Consider the following 11,230-nt stretch of genomic DNA (forward strand, 5'->3'; position numbering starts at 1 on the left):
AAATGAAAAGAGAAGAAAATTAAGATAATTAAATTAAGCTGTTTACAAAAATAAAATAAAAAATATGATTGTGATTGATTACAGAAGTGCTAATTCATTTGTAGGATATTGTACCATTGCTGCTTAGGTTAAAAACAGCCCAGCTAAATTATATGAGTTCCTGCACTGATTCGTGATACTGCACAGTTAAAAAAATCCAATTATATGGATTACATATAAATTATATTAACATATAATATTTAAAATGTGTTATACAACTTTTTTGTTGTTCACTTCTAAATATCTCTTTGATTTTTCCTGGAAAAATAAATTTAATTTCTCATTTGGAGGAAAAGTCAATTTGTATGTAAAATGCAGTCATGAAGTATTTATGAAAACTTAAAACAATTTTACTGGGTTTTGATCAACCATTTTGTTGGGAAAAAATATACACTGGGTGTTGGTCAGCATGAAGAAAAAGACCCTGATTATATTCTGTGCTGCAACAGAAATATTTTCTGATGAATTTTGGCTGTCCTTATAGATGAAGCACAGTGCTTTTTTGAGGAGGAAAGTTGACTGTGCCTGTATTAGGTAAATAAAAAGGTGTGACTTCCCAGAGAGCCAAAAGTATCTATTATTTCTGTTCAGATGCTTTGATGTTATTTTTATTGTGATTTTATAGAGAATAATAACTCAAGATGCCACTTTTGAGAGACAAATCACAGGCATTTCCTTGGTAAAGAATTAGTTCTGTTTGTAATACTACAGTATTTTGCTTATGAGACCTAGTGTCTTTCGTAACTTTTCTTAAGCTATGTTATAAAATACATTCTTTGCTGTTTAAAATTATTGTAATTAGTAATCACAGTGAATAACGGTTTTGATCACTGACTTCAGGTTGCTTCTAAGTAGATACAAATGTAGCATGTAGGGGATCAAATCATCTGTGTGGATGATTTGAGGTGCTGCGGTTTTACCAGGATACTGTTGAAATGCAACGTTAAACATGAGCAGCATGGCACTGTGTTGTGAATCTCACCCAGGGAGGCAGCTGGGTAGCGTTCCTGCAGCCTTGTCTGTGTTTGCGGGAGCGCAGTTTCACAAACAGCAGCCACCGTGGGGGGACCCTGTAAAGAGGCAATACGTCTCTTCACCAGCCAATTCCTTACACGGTGGGGACTTTAAAGATTGTAAATAGTTGCTGGGTTACTACTATTGTTTTTAAAGTATTAGTCTACAAAAGCAGTTGTCTTTACTGAAGTTAATTCGTTTTCATCTGTGGATAAAGCATGTCAAGGTTTTTCTAAAGAGCAGCAGCCAATATAAGGTTTCGTGCCCGTGAATGCATAGCAACTGTTATATGTATGGCATTTTAAATGCCCATCTTAAAAATTGTTAGCACTGATTCAGCTTTATGAGATCACTGGTGCTGGTAAACGTGCCCTTTTCACAGAAGGTAATTGAAGATTAATCGTGAAATACGCCCTTTAGTCAGGAAGGGAGATGAGGTGGTTAATTGATGCAGAAATATAGAGAATAACAGCATAACTTTAGGAGCACAAACGCCAAATTAAAAACTGATTATGAAGCCGTCTAATTTAGTCCCAGTAATATAAACTCTCATGTTTATTGCTAAGTCGATCTGTCATTTACGGAGACAAAACAATGTTTGTTAGCTTTATTTATGGCCAAATTTAAATGTTAAAAACCTGGGTTTTTTTTTTCCCAAGTCTCATGTTTCATGGGCTTTTCTTGGCATTAGTATTAAAATATGTGATTAGAATACATGAAAGCTGGATGAAAATCTGAAGCTTGTAAAAAGGCTTAACTCCATACCTGTTAATCAAACTGATTCTGTACTCAGACAGGGAATTATCTCAAAAGCCTAAATGTAAATACTGCATGGTTATTACATTGTACAGCATAAGTAATCATCTCTGGAAAAAAAAAAGTTCATTCAGTGCATCATTGCTTTCTTCAGCACCTGGGAAAATGTCGTCTTTCCTGATGGGATCTGTCTTGATAATTTACCAGACTCAAAACTGAATTTTCATCTTTTGTATCAAATGGTGCTGCAAAGTTGTTCTAGATCAGTATCTTATACCATGAACTGTTGAATCGATAATCTTGCATCTTATCTTCCATTTTCAGACTTACAAAATCTCAACTTTATTTCCTTGGAATACTGTGTGAAGTTCTTCATGGCTGTATCAGAGGCATATCTATTGGCAGACAGTCTTCTAAGATCACCACAGGAACAGAGGCCAGGTTGGATGGAGTCTTGGGTGACAAGGTCTAGTGTGTGGTGTCCCTGCCCATGGCAGGGGGGTTGGAACTAGATGATCTTAAGCTCCTTTCCAACCTTAACCATTCTGTGATTCTATGACATGAGATATGACTAGAAAAGCTTGTTTGGTATAAACATGTTGAAACTTGCCTGTAAAAACTGGCAGAAATAGAGTACTGGGAAAGACATTTAAGCTTGATACCAATATTCGTGAGCAACTATGAATACATTTTGGTTAGGTTACTTGTTTCCAGGCTGCCTCCTTTTCTGCTCCCTCCCATACTACTGCTGTGCAGCTAGTGTTTATGTAGGTATGGAGACAGCCACAAGAAGTAGCCCATCTGAGCAGGGAATCCTGTCTGTTTGTTCCCCCCAACCTGGATCAGCATCCTGATTGAATTTGCTCTGTTGGCACAACAGAATAAGTAGTGAAAATCCAGCTGCTGAAAATGGCGCTGAAAATGGATTATCTTCCACAAGTGATACCCCAGGTTTTTCTAGTCCTTCAGATACGAAGCATCAGAATTAAGGTCCATGATGTATTTCTGTCTTGGAGTGATGCAATTCTCCACTCAGAAATGGTAGCTGAACTGCTCCACACGTAAATAATTTTAGCTATTAAATTTGCCAGTCTACATAACTCTGGTCACTGGTATGGGTTTTTTAAGCAGTCATTCTAATTTGTACCATGTGTAGCCTGGTTAGTGTCTCACAATTGTATGGAAATTTAACTTTTGAATTGCATCCACACTAGGGGGCTGTGTTGCTTCAACAACATCTGTTTCGATGTGCTATTTTCTTAGAGCAGAACCCAAACTGTATAAACAAGTTATACGAACTACTTTTCCCTACATAAAAATGGAGGTGGGAGCAGAATAGTAAAGGGGAATAAAGGGGAATGATTTGCAAAGTAAACAAATACAAGGTAGGAGCGAGGAAATTTTGTTATATGTATGCATAGATGAAATGTTGAATTTTAAGGATGAAGCGATGCTCTCCTTGGGTTGAGACGAGTGGAAAGGCTGAGGCCAGTACCCTGTTTACTACAGACCTAATGTGGCACTTCAAACCTAGGATGTGCAACCCAGTTTGTTGGAACTTGGGGCAGGTAGGTTGCTCTTTATCAAGATGTAGCAGCTGTAGCATTTTCTCCCCCATAACAGGGAATTTCTCTATGCTGCATATCCCAGTGCTGCTGCTTTAGTATCCTATTTCTTTGGCTGCATCAGTTCCTGTATCACTACAGGATCACTGGAGATAGATACACTCCTGTATCACTACAGTTGTGAGATTGCGTGTTACAAATACAGGCACTTCTTAAACGATCTTTCTAGGAAGCCGGCTGCTCTATATCCAAAGCAAAATTGAGATTAACTGTTTGATACCTGCTCAAACTTTCTTTCCAGGCCTGATCAGGACATCGATGTAGACATTTCAGTATACCTGATGTTTCAGGTATACTGAAACTCGAGTGGATGCAGTATTGGAAAATAAACTGAAGAGACCTCCTGCCGTTGTAAAGGCAGGTAATGTCTTTGTGTCTTCAGTTTCTACTCACTCATTTAAATACTCAGTGGATCTAAGCAACTCTATTAATGTACTACCTTCTTTTCTAACTGTGTAAAAAAGGGTATTTTAAAGAAATAGGTTTCTTATGGTATTTATTTTTGGACTGAAATGTCATAGAGCTATTAATGTTGCCAGGAAGTTAAGATAGGTAGCATCCACCATAGTAGGGCCCTGTTTAGGCATTCTAAGTTCCCTTTAAATTCCTGAGTCTATTCTTTCATATTTTGTGGGTCTGAAATGCTACAACCACTAATAGAGTAAGGTATCAGGATTTGGGTAGAATTTAGGCCATTCAAATAGGTCTTTTCTTGCCAAATATTGGTCACATGATACTAGAGCTTCATCAGTTGTTTCACTAACTAATTTGCATATTCTTTTCAAAAATACAATAGTTGTATCTCTTTTGCACAAGAGCCCATTGTGACAATTTCATTGTTTTGAGAGTATTCCTCTGTCAATGTCTTGGCATGATGATATTTATCATCTGTAAATTACTCATTTGGTGAAACAAACCAATACAGGAATTGCTAGATGTTTTTACTAAAACTCCAGTTGATAAATCTGTAGCAAGAGTGATGAGGCTCTGCAGGCATGTATGTGTTTGCAGGCTAGGGTCATTCCAGTCTGGTGAATCCTGTTCCTTGCACTTTTGCTAGCTGGGAAGTTTTAACAAAAATAGTGTCTGTGTGAGAGCTGAGAAATGAAAGTTACTAAGATTTTTATTGTCTCATGAAAAGTATGACGTGTCAAAGATGTGAATGACTGAAATGCTTCTTAGTAGACCAGTTTTTGAAAATACATTATATCACTGCCACAGCCCTAAATTAACACTGAAATTTGTATCGGGAAGCCGGGCCATAAACAACAGAGGGGAAGAACAGGGAACCACTGGGCCTCTAATTATACCGTCACTTGCTACAGAAAAAGGTAATATTGACAGTAATATCCACTAAATATCAATAGGCCAAAGGGAGTGGTCTTAACTGAAGTGTGTGCTGTGGTCAGTGACGAATGGCAGCCTCTAAAGGTGTTGGAGTATAATACATGCTTGACATTGAAAACTAGAATAAGGGTCAGGAATCAGTGGGCAGTATTTGACACAGTCAACTTGTAAATGTGGTTAAAATTGCAATTCAGACTACCATATTAAACAGATCTCCAAATGCCAAACTTTCTATGGACAGTAGATTTTATATTTGTATTGTTTATTTTATGTTTTATATTTCTATTTCTAAGGAAGGCTTTTCATGTTAATTGTACCTTTAAGCAAAGAACAGTGAATGCTCTCATAAGGAATGAAAATTCTATTATCTACCCTCATCATATATTAAACATGATGGATACAGAAGGATAGGCTTTACTGAAATGTACATGATATATGTGCATTTACTACTAATGTTATAAATGCCCATACATAAAAATCAGGAGATTTCATTCCTTATTCCTTTGTATGCAAAAGGGAGAAAATGTTTGCTGTTTGCAGCTCTGTGTATTTTTATTGATAAAACATTGTGATCAACAGTTTGTCTCACTACTTCATTTTGGTTTTTTAATGTATATCTCTGTGGGGAGCTCTAAACTGTATTTTTATGTGTTCTCTCTCTCTCTGCTAACTTTTATCTTTAGCTACTGAAGAAGATTAATAATCCCCATACCTCAACTGCAGAAATTTAATAAACAAAGCTTAATTAAAACAAGAGAAGCACAATAAACCCAAAGGGTTCTGCTTTAGCACTGCAGATTCATGTAATTTTTCTTGTTTGTCGTGTGTTTTTAAAAGCTGGGGAGGGGGGAGGGCTGAAAGAGAACTTCAGGTTTTTGTATTTAATTGAACTAACAGCATGTGCTGATAAGTAATAAATAACAGTGACACAGAGTGACTAAATAAATTGGTTTCCTCAAGCAGTGATTCATTTGCTATCTTTCATTGCCATCGGGTTAAGATACAGCTTCTTTTTGTCAGCCTACAGGAGAAATATTTGGTAGTCAAACAACCTCCTTTCCATTCCAGCCACAGCAGCCTTTTAAGTGCATTGAATTAATAAGAGTAAAAATATAGGAATTAAACAAAAATGCAGCAATTAAACAAAACTTAGGCTGCTCATTGACTTACCAAAAAAAAAAAAAAAAATACCCCTGCAGAATCAATTATCAAGAAAGCATCTTGTTGTGATTCTGTGCACTTCACGAGAAGAAAACACTGCTGATAGGCAAGGTCCTTGTAGTTTTGCAGAAAAAGGGTTGTTAATATTGAATCATGAGTAAAGTCCTCGATCTTAGCAGACTTCTGCTAAGCACTCATCATTCAAGAACACAATAAATACAGATCACGTTCTTGCAGAAATAATTTGCTGCCACTTTGCTATACCCACTTACGAAGCAGATTGGTTGGATCTTTAAGTGTGCACCATTTGGAAAATTTTCTAGTTAGTAGCTTAATGTATTGTGTGGTTTTATTAACCTTATATAAGTTCATTGCTACGAAGACTGGAAAACAAGAAACTAAACAGAAAAGCTAAAAATCAACTTTTCTGACCTTTCTATCCCATAGTGCAATAGTAGGATGATAGAACAGCCTTGGAGCTATGCTGTCAGAGTGAAATTTATGGGGCTACTGTAACTTGCGTGTATAATTCAGGCTGAAGAAGTCACTGCATTTATTGTGCTGATACTCTGCTCATTTCTTTAACTGAATTCCTTTCAGGATTTTGGGTCTGAAGAGCCAAGCTGGTCAAAAGACATGTTTCCATCAAAGATAATTGGGGCAGGTAGGGGAATGTGCTTGTAGCAGAGATAGTGGCAGTTCAAGAGGTGATCATACTGCAGACTCCTTGTTGCATCGCTCATTGTTAGGAACCTTACCCTGACCATCTGCACAGCATGGTAATGTGATTGACATGGTACTGCATGGCATCTGCAACAGCTCAGCTTCTGGCCCACTGTGTATCCATGCAGCATTTAGGAAATAGAAAACATTAATGAAAAGGAGGGAATTAAAATGTACTAGGCTTTAGATATAATGAATCTTGCTACTTCATTGCTTAAGTGTTATGAATGGCATTCTCAATGCTGGGAAGGCATCCTCAAACTTTTTCACACCAGAATCAAGAATGCCTACTAGGAATTTTTGAATCAGCTCTACAGTTTTTCTAGTCACAGCTGTTTTCTCCACTCACCATACTAACACCCCCTAATGTAACTAAAGCAATGTCCAACATAGCCTATAATGCAAAGATAAACATTTTCTAGTTTTTTTCTGTATGTCTTTTAAAAAAGTGAACCTGATCTGATGAGAAAGTAGACTCCTGATCACACTGAAAAACTCACTGTTTACAACATATTCCTAATATCACTACAGTACTGGAACAGGTGCTGACTGTAGCTTCTGCTTCTAGCTCAACATCAGACCTGCATGCGGTATTGAAATTCATAGAATCATAGAATCACAGAATGGTTTGGGTTGGAAAGGACCTTGAGATCATCTAGTTCCAACCCCCTGCCATGGGCAGGGACACCTTACCCTAGACCGTGTCGCCCAAGGCTCTGCCCAACCTGGCCTTGAACACTGCCAGGGATGGGGCATTTACTTCTTCGGGCAACCCATTCCAGTTCCTCATCACCCTCACAGTAAAGAACTTCTTCCTTATATCTAACTTGAACTTCCCCTGTTTAAGTTTAAACCCATTTCCCCTTGCCCTCTCACTACAGTCCCTGATGAAAAGTCCCTCTTCGGCATCCTTGTAGGCCCCCTTCAGATACTGGAAGGCTGCTACAAGGTCTCCACGCAGCCTTCTCTTCTACAGACTGAACAGCCCCGACTTTCTCAGCCTGTCTTCATACAGGAGGTGCTCCACCCCCCTTGTCATCCTCATGGCCCTCCTCTGGACTTGCTCCAACAGCTCTAATCCAGGGCAAACTTGCTGAGGGCGCACTCAATCCCACTGTCCATGTTGCTGGCAAAGATGTTGAACAAGATCGGTCCCAATACCGACCTCTGAGGGTCACCACTTGTTATCCGTCTCCAGTTGGCCATTGAGCCATTGACCACAAGTCCCTGCGTGCGGCCAACCAGCCAATTCTTTATCCACTGGTGGTCCATCCATCAAATTGATGTCTCTCCAATTTAGAGACAAAGATGTTGTGCAGGACATTGTCAAACGCTTTGCACAAGTCCAGGTAGATGACACCAATTGCTTTGCCCCTATCCATCAGTTCTATAGCCCCATCATAGAAGGACACAAAATTGGTCAGGCATGGTTTGTCTCTTGTGAAGCCGTGTTGGCTGTCACCAACCACCTTGCTGTTTTGCATGTGCCTTAGCATGCTTTCTAGGAGAATCTGCTCCATGATCTTGCCAGGCACAGAGGTGAGACTGACTGGTCTGTAGTTTCCTGGGTCTTCCATTTTCCCCTTCTTGAAAATGGGGGTTATATTTCCCTTTTTCCAGTCGTCACGAACTTCACCTGACTGCCATGATTTTTCAAATATGATGGACAGTGGTTTAGCAACTTCATTCGCCAGCTCCTTCAGGACCCGTGGATGGATTTCATGAGGTCCCATGGACTTGTGCACATTCAGGTTCTTAAGATGGTCTCGAACCTGATCCTCTGCAACAGCGGGCAAATTCCTCATTAATTATGCCATTTCTCCCAAAGCCTGTGCTTTATACCTACAGGTATACAGGTATTGTAGGTATAAAGCATTTTCAGCTAATTATTGCTCTCTTCTGTTGTCTTTGTAGAACTTAGAAATAAATATTAACCATGTACAGGCTGCTATCTGTCTCTGTCATTTATCTAACTTTCTGAGTCACCTTTCCCTCAGTTGTCATGGAACTGTAAAGTGAGCACAGCACTGGTTTAAGTCCAGGACACAATAAAGGTCTGCTTTGCATGTGCATCCAGAGCTGCATATGCTGCTGTTATGCCTTAACAATAACCATAAATTGTACTCCTGTAATGGTGCTGGCCAGTGGCAATACAAGTGGCATAACACCTTCTCAACACAGAAAGATGGTTCCTACCATAAATTTCCTTCTTGTTACGTATTGCAAAGTTATAGACCCAATACCTGATTTGCTGATGATCTGTGTTTTTGTTAACCCTGCAGAGCTACCACAAGAAAGCCAGAATGCACTTGGACTAGTGCAAGTCTCTTTTTTCAGTCTTCCATATAATATCAACTTACAGTTGGCACCTGTGCAACTCCATACTTTTGTTTCCTTTGAAATTAGGTCCCTCTCCCTCCATAGGTTCTTTTCCTACACTTTACTTTTGTATTTTCCCAGTCAACAGTTGGTATGCATCTTTCATTTTTTTGGGCTTAGAAAAAACTCTATCCTGTGTTGTTCCTTTTCTGAAAAAAAAAGCCAACCCCAAAAAAAACCCCAAACCCAAACCAAAAGTTATTCAGTGCTCAAGGTTCCTAGAATAAAAGGCCCAAATGCCAACTATAAATTAAGCCTACTTAAATTCTCTTGAGACTAGAGGATTTCCATAAATTAAATACCTAACTATGTTTATTTTAAAAAATATCCATGTTTTTTCTTTCTGAGATTTTGTCTCAGTCATTGGATCCTGTTATACCTTCTCCTGGCAGCCTGAGGAGCCCTCTTTTGCCAGGCTTGTGCTTCCAAAGTGGTACTTAAGGACAGTGACCAGTGCATCCACTAACCTGCTTCTAATGAGGTAAAAAGATTGAGATCCTTAAAATCTTCTACACTGCACCATTTCCCGTTACTTAATTCATCTTTAATTAGGTCTTCCAAGAGTCTGCTTCAGTATTCTAGTGTCTTCCATGAATTGAGAACATTGGAGCATCATAAGATACTTCAAGACAGCAGGGACTTTGGGTAGTCTACACTCCAACCGCCTGCCCAGAGTTAGGCTCAGCCCAGAGTAGGGGTCGACCAGGCTACTCAAGGTTTTATCCCATGGGGGCTGGAAACTCTCCAAGGAGGGAGGTGGTACTGCCCCCCTTGGGCCAAGCCACTGTCCAGCTGCCCTTGTGGGGGAAAAGCTTTTCCTTATCTCCAAGTTCTGTGGACTTGCTCAGCTTGGTGCCCACCAGGACCCAGACTTTCTCCTCAGAGCTGTCCCTGGACCCAGCAGCATCACCGCCAGGGCTCTGCTTCTGCCTGAAGTGCATGGGGGTCTTGGTGGACCTTTCCTTCAACCAATTCCAGTCCCTCTAGAAGGGACATCACGACTGGAAAGACTGTTCTATTATCATTAGCACTCATGCCAAACAGAGAGTACATCTCCTTTCTCTACTCCTTGATAGCTCCTTGTTTTTAATACTCAGGCAACTCCTCCTGCAGCAGTATCCCACTTTCTGAATTACAGCTGTCCTGGATGTGGGATCCCCAGCCTTTTTTAGCTGCTGCTCTGAGTTAGGCTTTAAGATTCTCATCTTAATCCTTATGTTCCCACTAAAAAGGACATCGAATATCCTCTTCACTTGCATGATATCTTGCTCTGTTCTCAGTCTAGTGTTTGGTAGTGGTAAAGGTACCTCTTTTGTATCTAAGGGAAAACTGACACTCTTCTATGGGAAACCTTGATAATCTATAAAACTTTTTGGTTCAGCACATTCATTTTGGTTCTGCAGATTTACTTCCAAGGCTAGAGCTGATATGCAGTTACAGTAAACACAAGAAATTCATAAAAGCAGAACTTGTGCACCTTCACAGGGTGATTGTCTCTGTACATGTGTTCTAATTCGTTTTTATTTTTTACTTTTCCTGCTCCTGTTTATCATGCCTCCTTGCATCTATCTCTCTGGTTTTAGGTTGTGCCTCAGTCTCTCTGTGAATGTTTCTGCTAGCAGTGTTTTGCTCTCTTTGACCACTCTATCTGCCTTCCCAGATAGCTAGAAATTTCTCTTTTCTCTTTAAAAGTACAGCCAGTTCTTGGGGTAATCCTGAGGCTTATATGGTGGAAAACAACTACAAATAGCATCCTTACCTGCCAGATACTTCTCCTGACCCTGTCCCTTTCATATCCTTTCTCACTTCCTTTTCTGTTTGTGAAGTACAGCCTTGTTTTAATGAGCTGAATCTTTCCTCAGTTAATGAGAACAGAAAGGATTTGTGTTGTTCACAGCCAACAAGTGTTTTATTGGCAGCAACTAGAGGTTGTTAACATACTTTTTGGTCTGTGGGAAAAAAAGTATTGAGCAGGTGCTTTATATATATTACTAAAAGAAAGAGGAAGCATATATTATTTAGAGAATTGGTTGGGTTTGTGACCTAGGTTATTAAATTCAATGAAGTTGGTAATCTGAGTTCTTGGTGTTTTGGTGTAACATTGTCCTTAAAACAAAACTGACAAAACCCAACATGCACATTCTTTTGGAAAATTATTCTTTTGTTAGTTCTTAGGGCAATAGAGC

This window comes from Strigops habroptila, chromosome Z (assembly GCF_004027225.2).
Source record: "Strigops habroptila isolate Jane chromosome Z, bStrHab1.2.pri, whole genome shotgun sequence".
Classification (NCBI taxonomy): Eukaryota; Metazoa; Chordata; class Aves; order Psittaciformes; family Psittacidae; genus Strigops; species Strigops habroptila.